Below are 12,609 nucleotides of genomic sequence, written 5' to 3'. Positions count from 1 at the left end.
AAAGAAGCACCTAATAAATTTTTTTTTAATGTTCCAGGGACTGTGCTAAATTCTAAGTATGCAAAATGAAAAATAAAAAAGAAAGACATTTCTTGTCTTCAAGAAACTTGTTTCAGAAAAAAATCATCAAATGAGGGAAGGGATATGTTGGAGACAGCTGAGACATAGTGGCATAAATTGGAGAAGGAGAAATTATTGGTTTGTGGCCATTCCTCAAAATAGTGGTTCCAGGAAAATATCCACCAATGAGAAAAAGGACTTATAGGAGCAGTTAAGAGGTAGCTGAAGCATAGTGGCTAAATCTAGATAAATTTATGATATTTTTAAATAATGACTATTTAAATTTAAATTGAATAGGAAATTCTATTCCGAATATGATTCTTCATGTGACTTTAACATTGTTCTTTTTTATTTAAAACCACTGTAAATAATTCCAGAAATTAATATAAGATCATAGAAATCGTAGTAAATCTTTTCCCACATTAAGAATAGTAGCAAGGGGTGGCTAGGTGGCATAGTGATAAAGCACCAGCCCTGGAGTCAGGAGTACCTGGGTTCAAATCCAGTCTCAGACACTTAATAATTACCTAGCTGTATAGCCTTGGGAAAGCAACTTAACCCCATTTGCCTTGCAAAAACCTAAAAAAAAAAAAGAGTAGTAGCAAATGACACATTCAGCATATGACAAGAACAGAAAAGTCATTTACAGCAATTTCAGAGGAGGACAGCAGCAATAAATCTTCAGCAAACGATGGTCAAAGAGGTAATGTAGAATAGTTCTTGCAAGAGAGCTATAGGATCATGTCAAGAGAGTTATGAGAAGACAATCTAAGAAACAGCAAATAGATGGATGCCAACACAAATAGCCTTGAAAACTCAGGTCCAAGGTGTGAATTTCCTGTAGTTGTTTCCTTTTCCCACTACCATAGTATGCAATCATACTTCTGTCCAGAGAAAGGAAGAAGGAATTAAAAATATAACTATTCCTTGATTTTCTCCTTTGCTATTAAAGTCTGATTAAATACTTAGGTATTTAATGAATCTTGCCTGAATTGTAAATGGATAATGTAGATTTGAGATTTCTACCAAATGTTAATTCCAATTAATAAATTTACTTGTCATCCATCTAATTAATATTTATTAATATCTACCACAGACAGGAAATTCCTGTTTGCCTATACACAATGAAAGATTAACTAGGAAGTCTGTATAGACAAGTACAATGTGGTTTCATTGCTTCATCCCCATTTCATGGACTGTTGTAAAAAAGAGTAGTGATAATATTTTTTTCCTTTTAAATTTATTTTTTTATTCTCATTTTGTACAAATTTTTTTACATTAATAAAATATTCTTGTTTACAAGTAAACAAAATACCCCTCCTCCCCCATGAATATAGATAGACTTGTTTGGGTGAAAAAAAAGTAAAGGGGAGAGAAAAAAATTAAAATAAAAAATAATAATAGTAATAATTGTAGGTATGGCCAGGTGGCGTAATGGACGAAGCAACAGCCCTGGAGCCACGAGCACCAGAGTCCACATCCAGCCTAGTAAACCCAACAATCACCCAGCTGTGTGACATGCAAGCCACCTGATCCCCACTGCCCTGCAAAAACCAAAAAAAAAAAAAAAAAGAAAGGAAAAAAAGACCCAAAACAAAATAAAATAGTAATAATAGTAGGAGTGGCTGGGTGGCAGACAGAACATTGGCCCTTGAGCCAGGAGCACCTGGGTCCAAATCCGGCCCCAGACACCCAAAGATCACCCCGCTATGTGGTCCCAGGCAGGCCACCCAGCCCTACTTTCCCTGCACCCTCCCCCAAATAATCATAAGAAAAAAATGTGCTTGAGTCTTTGTTCCAACACCAACAACTTTGTCATGGGTGGAACTCATTCTTTATGATAAGTCCATCACAAAAGTTATTTCCCTATTTTTCCACCATTGCCATTGCTGATCGCAACTCCCTCCTTTCTTATTTCTCCACTACCATGTACTCTATTTTCTCTCTCCTTTCACTATGACTCTCTGTAAGGTCACTGAGTGGTGCAGCAGACAGATCCCTGGTCCTGGGGCCAAGAAGCCATGAGCCCCCATACCACCCCTTAGGCCCAGAATCCACCTGGCCCTGTGGTTCTGTGCAGGCCTTCGATTCCCAGCCCCTTGCAAGAACTAAGAGAGAAAATGTGTTATATCTGGGCACTCCCCCCCATGGTCCATCCTCTCCTCCATTATTCACATCCCCACCCCTTCCCCCTGCTCCCCCCTCCTTCTTAGTCCAGATGCCTATACCTCATTGAGTATATTTGCTGTTTCCTCTCCTAGCCATCTCTGATGAGAGCAAAGTTTCCCTCATTCCCCCTTGCCTCCCCCCTTCCATATCATTGCAATAGCTCATTGTAATAAAAAAAAATCTTATGTGAAATATCTTGGACTATTCCCCCTCTCCTTTTTCTTTCTCACATTCCATTTCCCTTTTTTTTTCTATTGACTCCATTTTTACACCATATTTTATCTTCGAATTCAGCTTTCTCCTGTGCTTCAACTATAAAAGCTCCGTCTACCTGCTCTATTAACTGAGAGGGTTCATATGAGTATAATCTGTGTCATTTTTCTATGCAGGAATACATGCAGTTCATCCTCATTAAGTCCCTCATATTTCCCCCCTCTCCTCCAATCTCCATGCTTCACCTGAGTCCTGTATCTGAAGATCAAACCTTCTGTTCAGCTCTGGCCATTCCAAAAGGAACATTTGAAATTCCCCTGGTTCATTGAAAGTCCATCTTTTTCCCTGGAAGAGGACATTCAGCCTTGCTAGGTAGTTCATTCTTGGCTGCATTCTAAGCTCTCTTGCCTTCCGGTATATTGTATTCCAAGCCCTACGAGCTTCCAATGTAGCTGCTGCTAAGTCCTGTGTGATCCTGACTGCAGCTCCACGATATTTGAACTGTGTCCTTCTGGCTGCTTGTAATATTTTCTCTTTGACTTGGGAATTCTGGAACTTGGCTATAATATTCCTAGGGGTTGGTTTTTTGGGATCTCTTTCTCTGGGGGATCGGTGGATTCTCTCCATTTCTATTTTGCCCTCTGCTTCTAGAATATCAGGGCAATTTTCCTGTAGTAATTCTTTGAAAATGATGTCAAGGCTCTTTTCCTGATCATGACTTTCAGGTATTCCAATAATTTTTTAATTATCTTTCCTAATTCTGTTTTCCATATCAGTTGTTTTTTCAATGAGATATTTCACATTTTCTTCTAATTTTTCATTTTTTTTGGTTTTGAAGTATTGATTCCTGATTTCTGTTAAATTCATCAATCTCCATGAATTCTATTCTTTGTCTGAAGGATTTGTTCTCCTCAGAGAGTTTTCTTATCTCTTTTTCCATCTGGCCAATTTTGCTTTTTAAAGCATTCTTCTTCCTCAATAACTTTTTGAACTGTTCTATCCATTTGACATAAGCTGGTTTTTAGCATGCTATTTTCTTCAGCATTTTTTTGGATTTCCTTGACTAAGCTGATGACTTCATTTTCATGTTTTTCCTGCATCTCTCTCCTTTCTTTTCCCAGTTTTTCTTCCAACTCCGTCATTTGATTTTCAAAGTCTTTTTTGAGCTCTATCATAGCCTGAGCCCAATTTCTGTTTTTCTTGGAGTCTTTAGATGTAGGAGCTTGTGCTTCCTCATCTTCAGCCTGAGTATTTTGGTCCTTCTTGGGCTCATTTGCAAAATATTTCTCAATAGTCTTCTTTTTGTTTCTCTGCTTGCTCATTTTCCCAGCCTGGGCCTGGTTTGGGGTGTTTCTTGAGCTTTTGGGACACTCCCACAAGGGTCTCAGTGTGTGAGGCTCTGTCCTCCCTCCTGGTCTGTGATTGACCATAAGCGCCCCCTCTGCCATGGGGCAGATGTGGGGGGGTGGCTGCTGTTCTATGGAAGGGCCTAGACTGGGATCAGGATCTGAATGTGGTCAGAGCCCCAGAGTCCTGTTCCAGGGACAGAGGATAGAGCTCTGCAGTCTCTCTCTCTTCACTCCCCTCCCTCAGCTCAATGGGCTCATGCCCTGGGGGCTCCTGCTTACTGGCTCCGCCTGCTTCTGTTTCTGGATCTGGGCTGAGGAAAGAAGATGCTACTTGCTGTGTGCCCTGAGGGCTGGGCTCCACATACTTGCTCTGGCAGAGGTCCCCCACTGTTCCCCCACTTTTTGCCCAGTGCTCCTCGGGGTGCAGCTCAGGAAACTCCCCTGCTGCTGTGAGCTGTGACTCCCAGCACCCTGGGGCTGCCTCCGGGAGACTGAAGTTCTTTGGCTCTGGCAGGCCACCCCTCTGGCAGGCCACCTCTCCGATCCCAGCAGATCCTTTCTGCTCTTTTCCCGGTTACCTTGAGTAGGAGAACTGCCTCACTGGGTCCCTTTGTGGGTTCTGTCTCTCAAAAGTTTAGTTAGAGTCCTTAGCTGATGAATTGTATCAGAGAGCTCCTAAGACTCGATCCCTTCTTGTCGCCATCTTGGCTCCGCCCCCAATAATATTACACTTATGTGGAATATATGGTTGAAAGGTACCAGTATGAATTCTTCCCTCAGAGAGTTTTCTTATCTCTTTTTCCATCTGGCCAATTTTGCTTTTTAAAGCATTCTTCTCCTCAATAACTTTTTGAACTTTTTTATCCATTTGACATAAGCTGGTTTTTAGCATGCTATTTTCTTCAGCATTTTTTTGGATTTCCTTGACTAAGCTGCTGACTTCATTTTCATGTTTTTCCTGCATCTCTCTCCTTTCTTTTCCCAGTTTTTCTTCCAACTCCATCATTTGATTTTCAAAGTCTTTTTTGAGCTCTATCATAGCCTAAAATCGGACCTGATGCCCCATGTTGTGAAATATTCCAAATATAACAAGTGTTCTTATCCACTTTTTTCAAAAATGAAAATACCTTGGAAAGTGTAATCAATTTAAACAATCATTTCTTGGTTACCTCAGTAGCTGACATAATGCTTTAAAGTTGGCAAAGCACTTTGAACACACTGTCATATGATCCTCATAACAACCTTTTGATATTGGTTCTGTAAGTATTATCTCCACTTCACAGATGAGAAAATTAAAACCCAGACAAGTTCACACAACTAATAAATGTCAGTGGCAGGATTTGAACTCAGGTCTTTTAATTCAAGTCTGGCACCCTTTATCTATTATTGCCAACTTATATGGTAATAGGATAGTTTTAAGTAGAAGCTGTTCTCTACATGTGCAGCCCTAATATACATTCTTCAAAAAGAACAAACCTGAAGTAGGTCTACCCATCATTCTACTGTGACTATGCCTTCCTTTTTGCTTACTAGTTCTTTATGCTTTTGAAATTCTGAAAAGAATTGCTCTCTTAAGGGGAATGATTTATTCCTCTCAACTCATGGAAAAATTTTTCAATAATAAAATTCGGGGGCAGCTAGGTGGCGTAGTAAATAGAGCACTGACCCTGGAGTCAGGAGTATCAGAGTCCAAATCCAGCCTCAGACACTTAATTGGTAGCTGTGTGACCTTGGGCAAGAAACTTAACCCCATTGCCTTGCAAAAAGAAAAAAAACTAAAAGAAAAATAGAATTCAGGAGAATAGCAGGAAAATAATTTTCTACATTTTACTTTTATCTTCCCCAATATAAAAAGGAGAATTAAATATAGTATTTCATATGATTGCCATAATTTTAATAATTATTAGTGATGTTTGTCCTTCATTCTGGAAGAAGATCATGACATCAGGGAAGTGATACCAGGAAATACACATGAATTGTGTTTGAATGAGGAGGTGCTATGCTGAGTCACCAACCTCATTTTCTCCTCTAGATTTATCTGAGTCTATTGACCAGTTATGGATTCAAACAACTGGAGATCCTCTGGATGTGAAGCAATCAGGATTAAGTGACTTGCCCAAGGTCATGCAGTAAGTATCTGAGGCTAGATTTGAACTCAGGTTCTCCTAATTTCAGGGACGGAACTCTACCTACTACCTCATCTAGCTGCCCTATTAATAATATATGCTACAATAGATATAGGACATAAATAGGTGATTGTAACCAATCTATTTTACCTTCCCGAAAATTTTATCCATTTTAACAATTGTACATCTAAAATTCACATTAATTGTTCTTTCTTGAATAATTCATATTTAGAAAAGTTTGGCCTAATTCAAAACCTGTGGGTTTATTATGATCTTGAATTTGGTGACAGTGACTTTTATTATCCACTATATTTTTTTGCATGATTCTAAAATATAATGAATTATCAAAAAGTGATAGCTTTTGAAGTCTTTCATTTTTCTTCACATATAATAACCAGTAAATAGCTTAATGCCATATTCAAAGTCATTATCATGATCTTCAATATCTATTTTACCTTTTCAGCTCCTTCAATTGTGTTATTTTTATTCTTTTTTAATCAGAATATCATTTTATTTTTCTCAGGTTGTTACTGAGTTTTACTTAACTATACCTTCATTCTGTAACAGCTTTCTTTGATTATTTTTGTACAAATTAAATCTCTAATATGTCCAAATATATTTCCTTCATAATCTAAATAACAATCTAAAAGAATCCTCCAGACTTGGTGAGCCAAAGAGATGACTCCCCACACCCCACCTCCAGCTTGGTCTGTACATTAGTTCAAGAAATAAATCTGCATATCTGTGAGATTGTCATACAGAAAAGGTAGAAACAATAGAAGTAAAAATGTTGTTTATGCTAATAATATATTAATTAACAGTATAAAAACTACCTATAACAATAACTTGCATAAGAACAGCATACATGTAAAAATAATTTATGGGATTCCCCCATCTAATAATATAGACTGGATAATCTGCATATAAAATATTCATTTGATTTCTTGATAGAATCTTTATAGTTAACCCTTCATAAAAGATACTGCTCCTTATGTGGACATTTATTTATTGAAAAGAGCAGAAATAAGACTTATGTGTGAGAAACATTGAAAAGCAATTTAATGAAACTTATATAGAAGAGAACGCAGCTTCTTAGAACTAAGACTACTGAGTAAAGGTGGAAATATCTAAAATGCAGTTTCCCATTATACTATAAGTATTTAAGCCTTAAAATTAGTACCTCTCTAAAAATATACCCTTTTCATGAATCCCTGGTAACAATTCCCTTATTTTGCAAACCTTCTAAGAATTATAATGATAGAGGAAAAAAATAGAGTTGGGAATCTTGACAATTCAGAATACTCTCAGCATCTCCATTTCTTCATAGAAAAGCTATATGTACTGAATACGCCCATTATCTTTTTCCCCATTTCCAAGCTTAACTTCAAGAGCTTCTAAGGTTACCCTCCAGGGAATGTTAATGCTTGAAATTTGTATGAGAGACTCACTCCAACTTTCAACCATCAAGCATCAATTTTGTACACCTGAAGAATTTTTCTAAGGATTAGAGTAATTATGTTGCCTCCTTAGGATTCTGATTCACTTCTAAGAGAGGCTGCACAAAAATTAAACATCTTTTAAATACTCATTAATAGAATGAAAGGTAACACCCCTAGTAGGCACAAAACTCAAAGTGTCTACTCATAGTGCTCAGATTGTGACCGTGTCTCAGCCTGATCCTGATTCCCCTGCCCCTTTCTAGTTACTCAGGTTCAGGGACCTCTTTTTTTCCCTATTCTAATTCAAGAGGAAATGCCAAAACATCAGTGTATGGAAAGATAAGACCACTGATATGGTAAACTGAAGGAAGAGTGTTTAGTCTCTCTCATAGCCTCTTCCACAATTTCCATACAGGTGCCAGAATCTATTTCTTGCCCTTACAAAATTGCTTGATGCCTCATGTTTTTTGTGAAAGAAACAGTTTGATTTATTCATTTAATGAATAATAATTAAGTGCTTAATATTTTCTAGCTCCTCTGCTAGCCACTAGGGATATAAAGACAAAGCAAGAAATAACCCTTTGTCTTCAGAGAATTTATATTCTCTTGGAATTACAGGAATTACATGATTTCAGATAAGTAAAGTACAAAACAATTTTCTGTTGTGAAGGCACTAGCAACTGGGGAGATCAGAAAGGTCCTCTTGGAGGAGGTGACTCCTGAACTGAGCCTTGAAGGAAGATCGGGATTCTATGAAGTAGAGGTGAGCAGAAGGTGTACTTTAGGAATAGGGGACCTGCCTGTGCAAAAACATGGAGATGGGAAATTGAAAGCTATGTTCAAGGAACAGTAAGTATACCAGTGTGACCATAACGTAGAATATGCAATAAACCTGGAAACTTGGGCCATAGTCAGACTATGAAGAACTTTAAAAGCCAAATGAAGGAGTTTGCATTTTCCCCCAGAGATAAGAGGAAGCCAGTGAAACTTCTTGAATAGAGGACTCACATGATCAAATCTATGCTTTGGGAATGTCAGCCTGTTAACTGTGGGAAGGATGGATTAGGAAGGCAAGAAATTAGGAGGCTATTATACCATTCCAAGCAATGAGGTCTTAAACTTAGGCAGCTGAGCAAATAGAATAGGACACTTCTGAGAGATGAAGCCCTCTATGAAACTTCACAACTAATTGGATGGGGGAAGAAGAGTGGTACAGAGGGGAAGAAAATAGTTCCTTCTACAGTTTTACACTAGAGGCCTGGGAAATATGGTAGTGACCTTCATAGAAAATCCAGAAGTTAGGAAATGAGGAGGTGTGGGTGGAGAGAGATCATGAGTTCTAATTTGAACATCTCAAGTTTGAGATATTTAAAGGAGAAAGGGAATAAGCCTTTATTATCTACTACTAGGTTCCAAGGATTAGAACATCTTTCATAAATATTACCTCCTTTGATCCTCACAACAACCATTTGAGGTAAGTGTTACTATTATGTCCATTTTAAAAGTGAAGAACCTAAGGAGGTAAGGGTTAAGTGACTTGCCTTGTAGCACAGAGCTAGTATCTGAGGTAAGATTTGAATCCAGGTCTTCCGACTCGAAGTCTAGTACTTTATCCACTGTGGTCCCTAGATATAGCCTTGATTAATGCTTTTTTGGCAGCCCCCTAACTCTAATAATAAATGCTTATTTTCCTCATTGTGTTTTTCTTATTTTCAAGGCCAGACTAAAATTAGAATCTATATCTAAACAAGCCTAATATTTGAATTTTATAAACTGTGCAAGCATGAAAACAAGCAGAGTAATGAAACTTTAAAAATCATGAGCATATTCACAGTTTAATAATGGCAATCTTTCAGACATAGATGTCAAAAGATTTTTTTCCAAAATCCATTTTGTAAAATAATTGACAAAGTAGTGTACTTGTAGCACCCAGTAGTGGCATTTGTTGTACCTGTCTTCAAGCCTGATGGGTTTTAACAGAAAACTATTTTTTGAAAATAAAAATAAAAATGAGTTTTATACCATGTTGTGGCCATATAAACTATGCTCATCCTACTAAATTAAAAGCTGTTTCTCTAAAGCATGAAATATAGAGCTCACCTTTGGATATGTATTTCAGTAAAGGACAGAACTATCGTGGATACTATAAATTATACATAAGAATCTAAGGTTTTATTTTAGAAAATATATTTTCTTTTCTCTCCTACTTTCTTCTTCCTTCTATGAGATTTCATAGCATAATTTAAGTTTCTGGCTTTCATGACCATAGGTAAAGCAGTGGGAGAAGAATGAACTTGAACTGAATAAGGTCTTCATGTAATTATGAATGAATTATGAAGAAAATTGAAGAAATTTAGACTGAAGAAACCAGGTCAAAACCCAGATTTTGGTTTAGATTCCACAAAAAAGAGAAGAATCTAAAGGAGAATAGATTCATGATAATAATAATAATAATAATAATAATAATGATAATAATGTTCAAGATAGAAAAGAAAATAGACTAGCAAGAAAAAAGAAAATGTGTTTTTAAATAAGTTGAAGAGAGTAAAGCAAATTGATAAAATGAATTGGAATTGGGAGGAAATTGGTGAAATGGGAAGTTAATGAAGGTCTGGTTAAAAGATTGGTGTAGTTATGGAGTTATTTTTGAGACTAAGAAAAAAGTTTAGTAGGGTGGACAGGTTATTGATGATGATTGACTATAAACATTTTCAACTGGTGTAGTACAGCCTCTGAGTAACAAAAACAAAGAATAAAACAAAATCTCAACTTATATGGGGAGCATTGACTTACATAAAATATATGATATTTATATTTCTGCTATAGTCTGTTAATGACTGTTACCTGTCTTCTAAATTATAGGCTGACATCCCTTCAAAAGAAGATGATAAAAAGGGGACTAAAAAATACTTCTCCACACTTCACATTGTTAGGGATAATGAAGGGTTCCTAAAGAAAATAGAGTCAAAACTTCAGCAGGAAAAAGGGATCTGAGGTAGAGAAAAGAGAAATGTTAGAAAGTAGAAAAATGTTAAAGTAGAACATTAAAAAAAATTTGAGCCTCTTGCTGAAAGGATGGAGCTGGATGCCCTGAGGAGGAAGAAGCAATTTGTCCTTCACATAATTATATAGCAGAGCTTCAGAAGCCCTGCACAATTCTTGTACTGAGTATGGCACATAGTAGATGTTTAATAAATATTTCTTCACTTCCTCTTTACTATCCAGTGATAGAGAGAATTCAGTAAATGCTAGTGGGAAAAGATAGTTTACCCTTGTGTGCTCAGAGATGTATATTTGTTGACCTAACAACTATGGAGAGGTCTATTGTCTTACCAGAGCATGTATCCAAGATATCAGAAAAAGCCTTTCAAAACTTATCAAAAATAACAGCAACCCCCTTCTGGTGTACAAATATATGGGCACAAATGATATTGCAAGGTTTTACCCACTATCATAAACACTTGGGAAAGAAGTTGAAGGTCATGGGTGACAGAAGTGAAATTTGATTATTAAAATTATCATTTGAGATTTGATTATTAAGATTCCTGATCAGATCAATTGGGCCTAGAAGCAGCTGGTCATAATGGAAAGCTCTGAACTGAGAGTCAGGAGGACCTGCGTTCAAATATAGAACTTACTAACCTGTGTAGCCCTGGGAAAATTACTTAACCTCTCAGCCTCATTTTCCTTATTTGTAAATAGACATAATAATAACACTAAATCCATAAGTTCTTATGAAGAATAAATGACATAATAAGCTTTCTAAGTTTTAAAACTCTATAAATCATCACTATTATTATTATGACACATTTGGCAAGAATGTGTTATACAAATATAATCAAAAGGGCTTTAAATATAGAAGAATATTGGAAGGAAAAACTGTCAATGTATAACCCCATAATTATTTAACATAGAGAGTAAATATAATAAAAAAACAATAGTTTAGAAAATCAGAAATTCACAGCAGATAAATCCAAGAAAGAAACCAGTAATTAATACACACAAATGCCCGTTACTTGAAAAAAAGAAAAATGGGAGATTGTAATACTAAGAGGCAAGTTTGATCTGAGGCTTGGTAATATGAAACTCATGATTGCCCTAGATGAGAACACCTATGCTATATAGGAATTGAACTAAATTTTGAATCTACTCCCTCAGAATTCTGAGGTTGTAAAGGGGGAAAGTAAGCCAGAGATAGAAATGTCCAGATGTTTATTCTTGCCATATCTGTGACATACGTATTCTTCTGGACAATCTACCCAAATAACTGTTTAAGTAAAAGCAACATTCTAGTCAATAGAAACCTAATAAATCAGGGAGACAATTAATTGGAGTTTGAGTTGATATCAGTAGATAAAAGATAACCCAAGTCCTCAGAATGCCCTGGAAACCTGAGAGATGGTGTGCACTGCCAGTTCCTGAGAAAGTAGTGCCAGAATCACATTATATTTGTTTGGCGGCAGTGGTTTTAATGTTACACGATGATGGTATATTTAAGCACATAATGAAAAGAGAAAGCTTAAACATTTTTTTAACTTTTGATACCAAATGATTCATTTTCCAATCATCCTGGCTAACAAAATCTTTACTGTATGGTGTGACAAAAATTAGATGATGAACAAAAAAGCAATGAATGTTTTTAAATTAATAACCAATTTGGAATTTTAGTTTGCTTATTGTATGATGCATTATAATTTTTTTAAAAAACTTATGAAACAGAATGCATTTTTAACATTTTATACTTATCCAAGAAGACCTTTCATTTAAAGGTTAAGTGAATTTATAAGAGAATTGCTTTTATTGAATTCATATAGTGGTATAAGACAATGTTGAATATTTTATATAATGGAACTTCTAATCCTGTTTTTTATATGAACAAAATGAATGTCTATTTATTGAACTTATAATGAAAGAGCTCTAAAAGTTGTCCTTTAAATGAATTAAACTACATATGTCTATATATATATAAATATATATATATACGTATATTTCTTTGAAGTGGTACTAAAGACTCTATTGTGACATTATCATTACTTTAAAATGTGGTGTTTGAAGGTTATTAGCAGAGTATTTAGTGTTTTTATTAAGATCTCAGAAGGCCAGAGGTTTCTGATTAATATGTGAATCAAGAAGAATAAGTCTATAATCTTTATTAATCCTAAAACTGACTAAATTTAATGCTCTAACAAGATCAATAAATTATAAAACCATACCTTAAACTTTGAAATATCACTGTATTAGTTAACGTTACTT

The 12,609-nt window shown here is 35.9% G+C and overlaps 1 protein-coding gene across 15 annotated transcripts in view; it reads left to right on the top strand.

Moving 5' to 3' along the window:
• The window catches only part of HTR1F (5-hydroxytryptamine receptor 1F), a 163,141-nt gene that overhangs the window by 45,882 nt on the left and 104,650 nt on the right, over positions 1-12,609 (top strand). For 4 of the 15 annotated variants that reach the window (XR_012469586.1, XR_012469585.1, XR_012469583.1 and 1 more), the window contains exon 2: positions 5,824-8,830. The exons of 3 other annotated variants lie outside the window; for them this stretch is intronic. The gene's annotated coding sequence lies outside the window, so the exon portion shown is untranslated. Of the gene's footprint in view, positions 1-4,318; positions 12,098-12,609 lie in introns of those variants that run through there. 8 more of the 15 variants (XR_012469584.1, XR_012469582.1, XR_012469581.1 and 5 more) reach the window with 8 other exon arrangements.

This window comes from Macrotis lagotis, chromosome 6 (assembly GCF_037893015.1).
Source record: "Macrotis lagotis isolate mMagLag1 chromosome 6, bilby.v1.9.chrom.fasta, whole genome shotgun sequence".
NCBI lineage: Eukaryota > Metazoa > Chordata > Mammalia > Peramelemorphia > Peramelidae > Macrotis > Macrotis lagotis.
The sequence above is the reverse complement of the archived record's forward strand: the minus strand, read 5'-3'. Positions and strand labels throughout refer to the sequence as shown.